This window comes from Somniosus microcephalus, unplaced genomic scaffold (assembly GCF_052327205.1).
Source record: "Somniosus microcephalus isolate GS21.2 unplaced genomic scaffold, FLI_Smic_1.0 unresolved_chr7, whole genome shotgun sequence".
Classification (NCBI taxonomy): Eukaryota; Metazoa; Chordata; class Chondrichthyes; order Squaliformes; family Somniosidae; genus Somniosus; species Somniosus microcephalus.
The window spans coordinates 2,251,193-2,264,381 of record NW_028225185.1 but is presented as its reverse complement, the minus strand read 5'-3'; the positions used below and the strand labels follow the sequence as shown (position 1 = coordinate 2,264,381).

General features: G+C 59.5%; 1 long non-coding RNA gene across 1 annotated transcript; it reads left to right on the top strand.

Moving 5' to 3' along the window:
* Positions 1–2,199: 2,199 nt before the first annotated feature.
* LOC147086365 (uncharacterized) lies at positions 2,200–12,746 on the top strand. The gene is made up of 2 exons (XR_015075719.1): positions 2,200–2,440; positions 12,513–12,746. It is a non-coding gene; the product is annotated as an uncharacterized LOC147086365 (long non-coding RNA).
* Positions 12,747–13,189: the final 443 nt, after the last annotated feature.

The window sequence follows — 13,189 nt, the reverse complement described above, 5'->3', positions numbered from 1 at the left end:
CAGCCCCTACACCCCTCCCTATCTCTGTAACCCCCTCCAGCCCCTACACCCCTCCCTATCTCTGTAACCTCCTCCAGCCCTACACCCCTCCCCATCTCTGTAACCTCCTCCAGCCCCTACACCCCTCCCTATCTCTGTAACCTCCTCCAGCCCTACACCCCTCCCTATCTCTGTAACCTCCTCCAGCCCCTACACCCCTCCCTATCTCTGTAACCCCCTCCAGCCCCTACACCCCTCCCTATCTCTGTAACCTCCTCCAGCCCCTACACCCCTCCCTATCTCTGTAACCCCCTCCAGCCCCTACACCCCTCCCTATCTCTGTAACCTCCTCCAGCCCCTACACCCCTCCCTATCTCTGTAACCTCCTCCAGCCCTACACCCCTCCCTATCTCTAACCTCCTCCAGCCCCTACACCCCTCCCTATCTCTGTAACCTCCTCCAGCCCCTGCACCCCTCCCTATCTCTGTAACCTCCTCCAGCCCTACACCCCTCCCTATCTCTAACCTCCTCCAGCCCCTACACCCCTCCCTATCTCTGTAACCTCCTCCAGCCCCTACACCCCTCCCTATCTCTGTAACCTCCTCCAGCCCCTACACCCCTCCCTATCTCTGTAACCTCCTCCAGCCCCTACACCCCTCCCTATCTCTGTAACCTCCTCCAGCCCTACACCCCTCCCTATCTCTAACCTCCTCCAGCCCCTACACCCCTCCCTATCTCTGTAACCTCCTCCAGCCCCTACACCCCTCCCTATCTCTGTAACCTCCTCCAGCCCTACACCCCTCCCTATCTCTGTAACCTCCTCCAGCCCCTACACCCCTCCCTATCTCTGTAACCCCCTCCAGCCCCTACACCCCTCCCTATCTCTGTAACCTCCTCCAGCCCCTACACCCCTCCCTATCTCTGTAACCCCCTCCAGCCCCTACACCCCTCCCTATCTCTGTAACCTCCTCCAGCCCCTACACCCCTCCCTATCTCTGTAACCTCCTCCAGCCCTACACCCCTCCCTATCTCTAACCTCCTCCAGCCCCTACACCCCTCCCTATCTCTGTAACCTCCTCCAGCCCCTACACCCCTCCCTATCTCTGTAACCTCCTCCAGCCCTACACCCCTCCCTATCTCTGTAACCTCCTCCAGCCCCTACACCCCTCCCTATCTCTGTAACCCCCTCCAGCCCCTACACCCCTCCCTATCTCTGTAACCTCCTCCAGCCCCTACACCCCTCCCTATCTCTGTAACCCCCTCCAGCCCCTACACCCCTCCCTATCTCTGTAACCTCCTCCAGCCCCTACACCCCTCCCTATCTCTGTAACCTCCTCCAGCCCTACACCCCTCCCTATCTCTAACCTCCTCCAGCCCCTACACCCCTCCCTATCTCTGTAACCTCCTCCAGCCCCTACACCCCTCCCTATCTCTGTAACCTCCTCCAGCCCTACACCCCTCCCTATCTCTAACCTCCTCCAGCCCCTACACCCCTCCCTATCTCTGTAACCTCCTCCAGCCCCTACACCCCTCCCTATCTCTGTAACCTCCTCCTTATCTAAGGAAGGATATACTTGCCTTGGAGGCGGTGCAACGAAGATTCACTAGATTGATTCCTGGGACAAGAGGGCTGTCCTATGAGGAGAGATTGTGTAGAATGGGCCGATACTCTCTGGAGTTTAGAAGAATGAGAGGTGATCTCATTGAAACATACAAGATGCTGAGAGGCTGTTTCTCCCTGGCTGGAGAGTCTAGAACCAGGGGTCACAGTCTCAGGATAAGGGGTCGGCCATTGAGGACTGAGATGAGGAGGAATTTCTTCACTCAGAGGGCGGTGAATCTTTGGAATTCTCTGCCCCAGAGGGCTGTGGAGGCTCAGTCGTTGAGTATATTCAAGGCTGAGATCGAGAGATTTTTGGACTCTCAGGGAATCGAGGGATATGGGGATCGGGCGGGAAAGTGGAGTTGAGGTCGAAGATCAGCCGCAATCTTATTGAATGGCGGAGCAGGCTGGAGGGGCCGAATGGCCGACTCCCGCTCCTGATTCTGGTGTTCAGTGGTAGCCCCCGGCCGAGATTAACTCACTCAAACAGACCTGGGGTTGGTCATGGGTTTGGGCTCCCAGCGTGTCCATGTTCAAGTATCTCCCATTTATTGAATTCACCAATCAAACACCCCTGCCCCCCCCCCCCCCCCCCCCCCCCCCGAGGATCCTCCGATTTCACACCTGGCACGAGTGCTGTTTGCTCAGTAATGTTACGCTCCGCTGAGGCTCACCCCGACAGGGTACACGGCCGACACTCCTGACACACACACTCCTTTCTCGCAGGCCGCAAGACATCGTGGTGTTCATCATCGGAGGAGGGACCTACGAGGAGGCACAGACTGTTTACAATCTGAACCGCACCAGTCCGGGAGTGAGGATTGTGCTGGGTGGAACAACCATTCACAACACCAAGAGGTAAGGGCAAGGCCACAGCTGGAGTCGGGACATCCTGTGGACAGGGCTTCTGATCCTGGCCAGCTCGCCAGCAGAATCCCGCACGGTTCTGCCCCCTGGGACCTGGTCACTGAGGTGTTGAAGCTCAGGTTGTAGCATCCTCGACCGCGCACTGGCAAAGACGGTGAGTGAAGCTCCCAGGGTTGAATCCTAAAGCTGACCTCAACAAAGGAGAAGGCGGGGGAGTGAAAGGTCGCCTCACCTTGAGTGAGAGATGAGAGGGCTGATGCCCTTGGAACCTTATTGCAGAACTTGAGGAAAGGAGGTGGAGCTAGGCGAGGGCCAGGCCTGAGGCGGGTAAATGGCAAGGCCCATTTCTGGTCCATGAGCTGGCTGCTTTCCCTAAGCTACAGGTGGTGGACGGACCATTCTTGGAACTTTAGGTGCACCAGGCACTACTGTGGGGCCATCCATAATCCAGACAGCCCTCTGCTCCCAGCCATGCGGAAATGAGCGTGGGTGGGCCGCAGTTCACCTTCTCCCCAGATTCCACCGCGGAGATTTAATCAAAAATATTATTATGCCAGCGCGACTGGGATTGTGTACAATGGGAGTGAATGGGAAGGGGTTTGGGTCCATTGGGATTGTGCACAGTGGGAGTGAATGGGAAGGGGTTTGGGTCTATTGGGATTGTGCACAGTGGGAGTGAATGGGAAGGGGTTTGGGTCCATTGGGATTGTGTACAGTGGGAGTGAATGGGAAGGGGTTTGGGTCCATTGGGATTCTGTACATTGGGAGTGAATGGGAAGGGGTTTGGGTCCATTGGGATTGTGTACAATGGGAGTGAATGGGAAGGGGTTTGGGTCCATTGGATTCTGTACAATGGGAGTGAATGGGAAGGGGTTTGGGTCCATTGGGATTGTGTACAATGGGAGTGAATGGGAAGGGGTTTGGGTCCATTGGGATTGTGTACAGTGGGAGTGAATGGGAAGGGGTTTGGGTCCATTGGGATTGTGTACAATGGGAGTGAATGGTAAGGGGTTTGGGTCCATTGGGATTGTGTGCAGTGGGAGTGAATGGGAAGGGGTTTGGGTCCATTGGGATTGTGTACATCGGGAGTGAATGGGAAGGGGTTTGGGTCCATTGGGATTGTGTACAATGGGAGTGAATGGGAAGGGGTTTGGGTCCATTGGGATTGTGTACAGTGGGAGTGAATGGGAAGGGGTTTGGTTCCATTGGGATTGTGTACATTGGGAGTGAATGGGAAGGGGTTTGGGTCCATTGGGATTGTGTACAGTGGGAGTGAATGGGAAGGGGTTTGGGTCCATTGTGATTGTGTACAGTGGGAGTGAATGGGAAGGGGTTTGGGTCCATTGGGATTGTGTACAGTGGGAGTGAATGGGAAGGGGTTTGGGTCCATTGGGATTGTGTACAGTGGGAGTGAATGGGAAGGGGTTTGGGTCCATTGGGATTGTGTACAGTGGGAGTGAATGGGAAGGGGTTTGGGTCCATTGGGATTGTGTACAATGGGAGTGAATGGGAAGGGGTTTGGGTCCATTGGGATTGTGTACATTGGGAGTGAATGGGAAGGGGTTTGGGTCCATTGGGATTGTGTACAATGGGAGTGAATGGGAAGGGGTTTGGGTCCATTGGGATTGTGTACAGTGGGAGTGAATGGGAAGGGGTTTGGTTCCATTGGGATTGTGTACATTGGGAGTGAATGGGAAGGGGTTTGGGTCCATTGGGATTGTGTACAGTGGGAGTGAATGGGAAGGGGTTTGGGTCCATTGGGATTGTGTACAGTGGGAGTGAATGGGAAGGGGTTTGGGTCCATTGGGATTGTGTGCAGTGGGAGTGAATGGGAAGGGGTTTGGGTCCATTGGGATTGTGTACAGTGGGAGTGAATGGGAAGGGGTTTGGGTCCATTGGGATTGTGTACAATGGGAGTGAATGGGAAGGGGTTGGGTCCATTGGGATTGTGTACAATGGGAGTGAATGGGAAGGGGTTTGGGTCCATTGGGATTGTGTACAGTGGGAGTGAATGGGAAGGGGTTTGGGTCCATTGGGATTGTGTACATCGGGAGTGAATGGGAAGGGGTTTGGGTCCATTGGGATTGTGTACAATGGGAGTGAATGGGAAGGGGTTTGGGTCCATTGGGATTGTGTACACTGGGAGTGAATGGGAAGGGGTTTGGGTCCATTGGAGTTGTGTACAATGGGAGTGAATGGGAAGGGGTTTGGGTCCATTGGGATTGTGTACAGTGGGAGTGAATGGGAAGGGGTTTGGGTCCATTGGGATTGTGTACAGTGGGAGTGAATGGGAAGGGGTTTGGGTCCATTGGGATTGTGTGCAGTGGGAGTGAATGGGAAGGGGTTTGGGTCCATTGGGATTGTGTACAGTGGGAGTGAATAGGAAGGGGTTTGGGTCCATTGGGATTGTGTACAGTGGGAGTGAATGGGAAGGGGTTTGGGTCCATTGGGATTGTGTACAATGGGAGTGAATGGGAAGGGGTTTGGGTCCATTGGGATTGTGTACAATGGGAGTGAATGGGAAGGGGATTGGGTCCATTGGGATTGTGTACAATGGGAGTGAATGGGAAGGGGATTGGGTCCATTGGGATTGTGTACAGTGGGAGTGAATGGGAAGGGGTTTGGGTCCATTGGGATTGTGTACAATGGGAGTGAATGGGAAGGGGATTGGGTCCATTGTGAGTCTTTGCATGTTTGGGATCTGCGATATCTGGAGATCTCTGTGTGGAAACACGGCTCTTCCAGTTACACAGACTCTTGGGACATCCCAAAGCGTTTCACATACAATGAATTATTTTCGAGTGCGGTCACTCTTGTTTTGTGGGTGAATTTCGCCGCCAGTTTCCACACAGCAAGATCTCGGATATCAAAAACCAGTTCATCTGTTTTTGGGGTTGCCTGTCAGGATTTGGGAGGTTTCCCACCTCCCCCGCCCCCCCCCCCCCCCCCCCCCCCCCCCCCCCCCCAGTAAAAGTGCTTTCAGACGGGGGTGAGGTGTTTGTAATTCAGTCCCATCTCAGTGAAGCTTGGCCTGTGATTCACACGGTTAACGATTACGTTACAACTGAGGCAGCCTCTGCTTGGCGATTGTTCAGGGCCTTCACGGGGTTTGTGAGCCTGACCTTTCACCTCCAGCGTAGCTGGTGAAAGGCCTGATTATAAAGTGTCACAGAGGTCAGAATCAACCTTGGTGAGTCTCAGCCCGGCTCCACCACAGTTTGATGTCACTCCCCTGCTGACTGACGTCTCTCGATAATAGCGAATGGAGAATAGAGACCGAAGGAAGTGACATGAACTGCACAGAATTATAGCCTACAGAATTCAACAGTGCCGAGTTCCCGCCCCTGCCCCAGCGGAGAGACCGGTCCCCGCCCCTGCCCCAGCGGAGAGACCGGTTCCCGCCCCTGCCCCAGCGGAGAGACCGGTCCCCGCCCCTGCCCCAGCGGAGAGGCCGGTCCCCGCCCCTGCCCCAGCGGAGAGACCGGTCCCCGCCCCTGCCCCAGCGGAGAGACCGGTTCCGCCCCTGCCCCAGCGGAGAGACCGGTCCCCGCCCCTGCCCCAGCGGAGAGACCGGTCCCCGCCCCTGCCCCAGCGGAGAGACCGGTCCCCGCCCCTGCCCCAGCGGAGAGACCGGTTCCCGCCCCTGCCCCAGCGGAGAGACCGGTCCCCGCCCCTGCCCCTGCCCCAGCGGAGAGACCGGTCCCCGCCCCTGCCCCAGCGGAGAGACCGGTTCCCCGCCCCTGCCCCAGCGGAGAGGCCGGTTCCCGCCCCTGCCCCAGCGGAGAGACCGGTCCCCGCCCCTGCCCCAGCGGAGAGACCGGTCCCCGCCCCTGCCCCAGCGGAGAGACCGGTCCCCGCCCCTGCCCCAGCGGAGAGACCGGTCCCCGCCCCTGCCCCAGCGGAGAGACCGGTCCCCGCCCCTGCCCCAGCGGAGAGACCGGTCCCCGCCCCTGCCCCAGCGGAGAGACCGGTCCCCGCCCCTGCCCCAGCGGAGAGACCGGTCCCCGCCCCTGCCCCAGCGGAGAGACCGGTCCCCCGCCCCTGCCCCAGCGGAGAGACCGGTCCCCGCCCCTGCCCCAGCGGAGAGACCGGTCCCCGCCCCTGCCCCAGCGGAGAGACCGGTCCCCGCCCCTGCCCCAGCGGAGAGACCGGTCCCCGCCCCTGCCCCAGCGGAGAGACCGGTTCCCGCCCCTGCCCCAGCGGAGAGACCGGTCCCCGCCCCTGCCCCAGCGGAGAGACCGGTCCCCGCCCCTGCCCCAGCGGAGAGACCGGTTCCCGCCCCTGCCCCAGCGGAGAGACCGGTCCCCGCCCCTGCCCCAGCGGAGAGACCGGTCCCCGCCCCTGCCCCAGCGGAGAGACCGGTCCCCGCCCCTGCCCCAGCGGAGAGACCGGTTCCCGCCCCTGCCCCAGCGGAGAGACCGGTTCCCGCCCCTGCCCCAGCGGAGAGACCGGTCCCCGCCCCTGCCCCAGCGGAGAGACCGGTCCCCGCCCCTGCCCCAGCGGAGAGACCGGTCCCCGCCCCTGCCCCAGCGGAGAGACCGGTCCCCGCCCCTGCCCCAGCGGAGAGACCGGTCCCCGCCCCTGCCCCAGCGGAGAGACCGGTCCCCGCCCCTGCCCCAGCGGAGAGACCGGTCCCCGCCCCTGCCCCAGCGGAGAGACCGGTCCCCGCCCCTGCCCCAGCGGAGAGACCGGTCCCCGCCCCTGCCCCAGCGGAGAGACCGAGTTACTCCCGCTGGGGATTGTTGTGTTGTTAATCCAGATTGCTTGATGTTCACAGCGGCCAGTGCAGAGTTTGACCCAGATTGAGCCCTGCTCCTGTACAGGAGACTCAAACCCTCAGCTTTTTGGGCACTTTGATTGCTCCCCGCCCCCCTCGCAAGCTGCATGAATCCACTGCAGCACCTGCCCCTGCTCTCTCTCTCTCTCACCCCTCGGGGTTAGTAATCTGAAGCTCCACAAACAGTGTGACAGGTGCTTGCCCTTTCTCCCCCTCCCCGCACCAGCAGCTGCTCACAATCCCAGTGGGAATACCCCTCCCTGAATAAAGCTTGCCTGGAACCCCGTGTGTGGATTATTGCTGCTGCAATCAGTGACTGACAGAAGCTGGTCGGAGACTCCTGCAGCTCTGGGTTCATAAGACAACAGACAGCATCATTGCTTCACCGTATAATTTTACCTGGAATAATTACACTGCTTTTCCAGCTCTCTCTCTGCCCTATTTTCTCCTCTCCTCTCCTGAAGGTGCTGACTCTCACTGGGGTACGGGTCCCCTCCTCTCCTGAAGGTGCTGACTCTCACTGGGGTACGGGTCCCCTCCTCTCCTGAGGGTGCTGACTCTCACTGGGGTACGGGTCCCCTCCTCTCCTGAAGGTGCTGACTCTCACTGGGGTACGGGTCCCCTCCACTCCTGAAGGTGCTGACTCTCACTGGGGTACAGGTCCCCTCCTCTCCTGAAGGTGCTGACTCTCACTGGGGTACGGGTCCCCTCCTCTCCTGAAGGTGCTGACTCTCACTGGGGTACCGGTCCCCTCCTCTCCTGAAGGCGCTGACTCTCACTGGGGTACGGGTCCCCTCCTCTCCTGAAGGTGCTGACTCTCACTGGGGTACGGGTCCCCTCCTCTCCTGAAGGCGCTGACTCTCACTGGGGTACGGGTCCCCTCCTCTCCTGAAGGTGCCGACTCTCACTGGGGTACGGGTCCCCTCCTCTCCTGAAGGTGCTGACTCTCACTGGGGTACGGATCCCCTCTTCTCCTGAAGGTGCCGACTCTCACTGGGGTACGGGTCCCCTCCTCTCCTGAAGGTGCTGACTCTCACTGGGGTACGGGTCCCCTCCTCTCCTGAAGGTGCTGACTCTCACTGGGGTACGGGTCCCCTCCTCTCCTGAAGGTGCTGACTCTCACTGGGGTACGGGTCCCCTTCTCTCCTGAAGGTGCTGACTCTCACTGGGGCACGGGTCCCCTCCTCTCCTGAAGGTGCTGACTCTCACTGGGGTACGGGTCCCCTCCTCTCCTGAGGGTGCTGACTCTCACTGGGGTACGGGCCCCCTCCTCTCCTGAAGGTGCTGACTCTCACTGGGGTATGGGTCCCCTCCTCTCCTGAAGGTGCCTACTCTCACTGGGGTACGGGTCCACTCCTCTCCTGAGGGTGCTGACTCTCACTGGGGTACGGGTCCCCCTCCTCTCCTGAAGGTGCTGACTCTCACTGGGGTACGGGTCCCCTCCTCTCCTGAAGGTGCTGACTCTCACTGGGGTACGGGTCCCCTCCTCTCCTGAGGGTGCTGACTCTCACTGGGGTACAGGTCCCCTCCTCTCCTGAAGGTGCTGACTCTCACTGGGGTACGGGTCCCCTCCTCTCCTGAAGGTGCTGACTCTCACTGGGGTACGGGTCCCCTCCTCTCCTGAAGGTGCTGACTCTCACTGGGGTACGGGTCCCCTCCTCTCCTGAAGGTGCTGACTCTCACTGGGGTACGGGTCCCCTCCTCTCCTGAAGGTGCCTACTCTCACTGGGGTACGGGTCCACTCCTCTCCTGAAGGTGCTGACTCTCACTGGGGTACGGGTCCCCCTCCTCTCCTGAAGGTGCTGACTCTCACTGGGGTACGGGTCCCCTCCTCTCCTGAAGGTGCTGACTCTCACTGGGGTACGGGTCCCCTCCTCTCCTGAAGGTGCTGACTCTCACTGGGGTACGGGTCCCCTCCTCTCCTGAAGGTGCCTACTCTCACTGGGGTACGGGTCCCCTCCTCTCCTGAAGGTGCTGACTCTCACTGGGGTACGGGTCCCCTCCTCTCCTGAAGGTGCTGACTCTCACTGGGGTACGGGTCCTCGCCTCTCCTGAAGGTGCTGACTCTCACTGGGGTACGGGTCCCCTCCTCTCCTGAAGGTGCTGACTCTCACTGGGGTACGGGTCCCCTCCTCTCCTGAAGGTGCTGACTCTCACTGGGGTACGGGTCCCCTCCTCTCCTGAAGGTGCTGACTCTCACTGGGGTACGGGTCCCCTCCTCTCCCGAAGGTGCTGACTCTCACTGGGGTACGGGTCCCCTCCTCTCCTGAAGGTGCTGACTCTCACTGGGGTACGGGCCCTCTCCTCTCCCGAAGGTGCTGACTCTCACTGGGGTACGGGTCCCCTCCTCTCCTGAAGGTGCTGACTCTCACTGGGGTACGGGCCCTCTCCTCTCCTGAAGGTGCTGACTCTCACTGGGGTACGGGTCCCCATCTCTCCTGAAGGTGCTGACTCTCACTGGGGTACGGGTCCCCTCCTCTCCTGAAGGTGCTGACTCTCACTGGGGTACGGGTCCCCTCCTCTCCTGAAGGTGCTGACTCTCACTGGGGTACGGGTCCCCTCCTCTCCTGAAGGTGCTGACTCTCACTGGGGTACGGGTCCCCTCTCCTGAAGGTGCTGACTCTCACTGGGGTACAGGTCCCCTCCTCTCCTGAAGGTGCTGACTCTCATTGGGGTACGGGTCCTCGCCTCTCCTGAAGGTGCTGACTCTCACTGGGGTGCGGGTCCCCTCCTCTCCTGAAGGTGCTGACACTCACTGGGGTACGGGTCCCCTCCTCTCCTGAAGGTGCTGACTCTCACTGGGGTACGGGTCCCCTCCTCTCCTGAAGGTGCTGACTCTCACTGGGGTACGGGTCCCCTCCTCTCCTGAAGGTGCTGACTCTCACTGGGGTACGGGTCCCCTCCTCTCCTGAAGGTGCTGACTCTCACTGGGGTACGGGTCCCCTCCTCTCCTGAAGGTGCTGACTCTCACTGGGGTATGGGTCCCCTCCTCTCCTGAAGGTGCTGACTCTCACTGGGGTACGGGTCCCCTCCTCTCCTGAAGGTGCTGACTGTCACTGGGGTACGGGTCCCCTCCTCTCCTGAAGGTGCTGACTCTCACTGGGGTACGGGTCCCCTCCTCTCCTGAAGGTGCTGACTCTCACTGGGGTACGGGTCCCCTCCTCTCCTGAAGGTGCTGACTCTCACTGGGGTACGGGTCCCCTCCTCTCCTGAAGGTGCTGACTCTCACTGGGGTACGGGTCCCCTCCTCTCCTGAAGGTGCTGACTCTCACTGGGGTACGGGTCCCCTCCTCTCCTGAGGGTGCTGACTCTCACTGGGGTACGGGTCCCCTCCTCTCCTGAAGGTGCTGACTCTCACTGGGGTACGGGTCCCCTCCTCTCCTGAAGGTGCTGACTCTCACTGGGGTACGGGTCCCCTCCTCTCCTGAAGGTGCTGACTCTCACTGGGGTACGGGTCCCCTCCTCTCCTGAGGGTGCTGACTCTCACTGGGGTACGGGTCCCCTCCTCTCCTGAAGGTGCTGACTCTCACTGGGGTACGAGTCCCCTCCTCTCCTGAAGGTGCTGACTCTCACTGGGGTACGGGTCCCCTCCTCTCCTGAAGGTGCTGACTCTCACTGGGGTACGGGTCCCCTCCTCTCCTGAAGGTGCTGACTCTCACTGGGGTACAGGTCCCCTCCTCTCCTGAAGGTGCTGACTCTCACTGGGGTACGGGTCCCCTCCTCTCCTGAAGGTGCTGACTCTCACTGGGGTACGGGTCACCTCCTCTCCTGAAGGAGCTGACTCTCACTGGGGTACGGGTCCTCTCCTCTCCTGAAGGTGCTGACTCTCACTGGGGTACGAGTCTCCTCCTCTCCTGAAGGTGCCGACTCTCACTGGGGTGCAGGTATACGCTTGGAAGAGTGTTTGTCCCGTTTGCTGTGATGTGCTAAGACGGATCTATGGGGATCTATATTTGGTGATGAAGTGCCCTCGTTCAGTGCGAGCCTGCTGCCCGGTGGTCCCATGGCCAGTGTGAGACCTCGGCCGGCAGTAACTCGATCGTACTCTGCTCTCTTACACCTGCGCTGCTGAGGCTGCTCCTCAATCATTTAAAGCAGTTTGGTTTGCAGGGATGACAACTGACGGCAGCCGATGGAAGTTTCCGATTCTTTCTGATCTATTTTGTTTCTAGGTGTGTGCAGAGGGCAGGGGAGGCGGGTCGAGTGGGAGCGGGGCCGGGGGCGAGCTTTCCCGTTCCTCTGCACAGCCGGCCTGTGGCATTTTCCTTTTCTCACTGGAGCGGCGATGCCCTGGGCTACAGGTGCCTCAGTTCTTGTCGAGGTTTTCACTGGCACAGGTCCGTGCTGGGCTACCCCTGACCAACGCTGGGAGCTAGCTGCTCTGCCTGTGTATGTAGGTGCGAATCCTCAGGCTGGAGAGTGGCAGAGGCTGGGGCCAGTTCAGTAACTGAAGCTTGTGTGGGTATTGGGGCCCTGGACCCTTTTCATGCGATTGGTGAGCTGCAGACTCGCCCCGGAGCCACAGCCCACCCCCCCCCCCCCCCCGTTCTGTGCTGATTTCTTTCCATTCTTCCTGTCAGGCGTGGCTCAGTGAGTAACACTCTCGCCCCTGAGTTAGATGGTTGTGGGATCGAGCCCCTGCAGAGGGGCGGTACTGAGGGAGCGCCGCACTGTCGGAGGGGCGGTACTGAGGGAGCGCCACACTGTCGGAGGGGCGGTACTGAGGGAGCGCCGCACCGTCGGAGGGGCGGTACTGAGGGAGTGCCGCACTGTCGGAGGGGCGGTACTGAGGGAGCGCCGCACTGTCGGAGGGGCGGTACTGAGGGAGCGCCACACTGTCGGAGGGGCGGTACTGAGGGAGCGCCGCACCGTCGGAGGGGCGGTACTGAGGGAGCGCCGCACTGTCGGAGGGGCGGTACTGAGGGAGCGCCGCACTGTCGGAGGGGCGGTACTGAGGGAGCGCCGCACTGTCGGAGGTGCGGTCTTTTGGAAGGGACGTTAAACCGAGACCCCGTCTGCCCTCTTGGGTGGGTGTAAAAGATTCCACGGCCACTGTTGGAAGAGCAGGGGAGTTCTCCCCAGTGTCTTGCCCAATATTTATCCCTCAACCAACATTACAAAAACAGATTATCTGGTCATCATCACATTGCTGTTTGTGGGAGCTTGCAACATCACAACAGTGACCGCACTTCAAAAGTACTAAATTGGCTGTGAAGCGTTCTGGCTGTCCTGAGGTTGTGAAAGGTGCTGGAGAAATGCAATCTGTCTTCTTCTTCCTTTGGCTAGTTTCCTGGAGGAAGTTGCAGCATCAGGGATCCAGAGCCGCGTGTCGGAGAGGCCACATGGAGTGACCCGGTCCTCGAGGCGATGAAGCCCTGCGATGTTCTCTCTATCCCCCCTCCTAACCCCCACCTTTCTAGGTGTTCTGGGACCGTGGTTTGTGCTGGTGTGACTGTCCCTGCTGCTGTGAATGTATCGTCTCCCCCTTGTACATTAAATAAAACCTTTAATTCAGACTCACGGACCGTGTGTAAGGGAATGTGTTCAGTGGGCGTGTGCTGCATCGTGATAACTACAGCCTGGCTGATAAACTGCTGCCTTGAACTCCCGTGCTGCCTGTTGTTTTTATGCTACTGTGTATATACAGGTTTTACTTAACAGAATGATTTTGGTCAGTGTTCATGTTGAGTCGGTGACTCCTTGTTACTGATGTGCCATAACATTCCCAAAACCACTCCTCCTTACTTCCCAATTCACTCCCCTCCGAAGGTGCAGTCATAAGAACATAAGAATTAGGCCACACGGCCCCTCGAGCCTGCTCCGCCATTCAATAAGATCATGGCTGATCTTCGACCTCAACTCCACCTTCCCGCCTGATCCCCATATCCCTCGATTCCCCGAGAGTCCAAAAATCCATCGATCTCAGCCTTGAATATACTCAACGATTCAGCGTTCACAGCCCT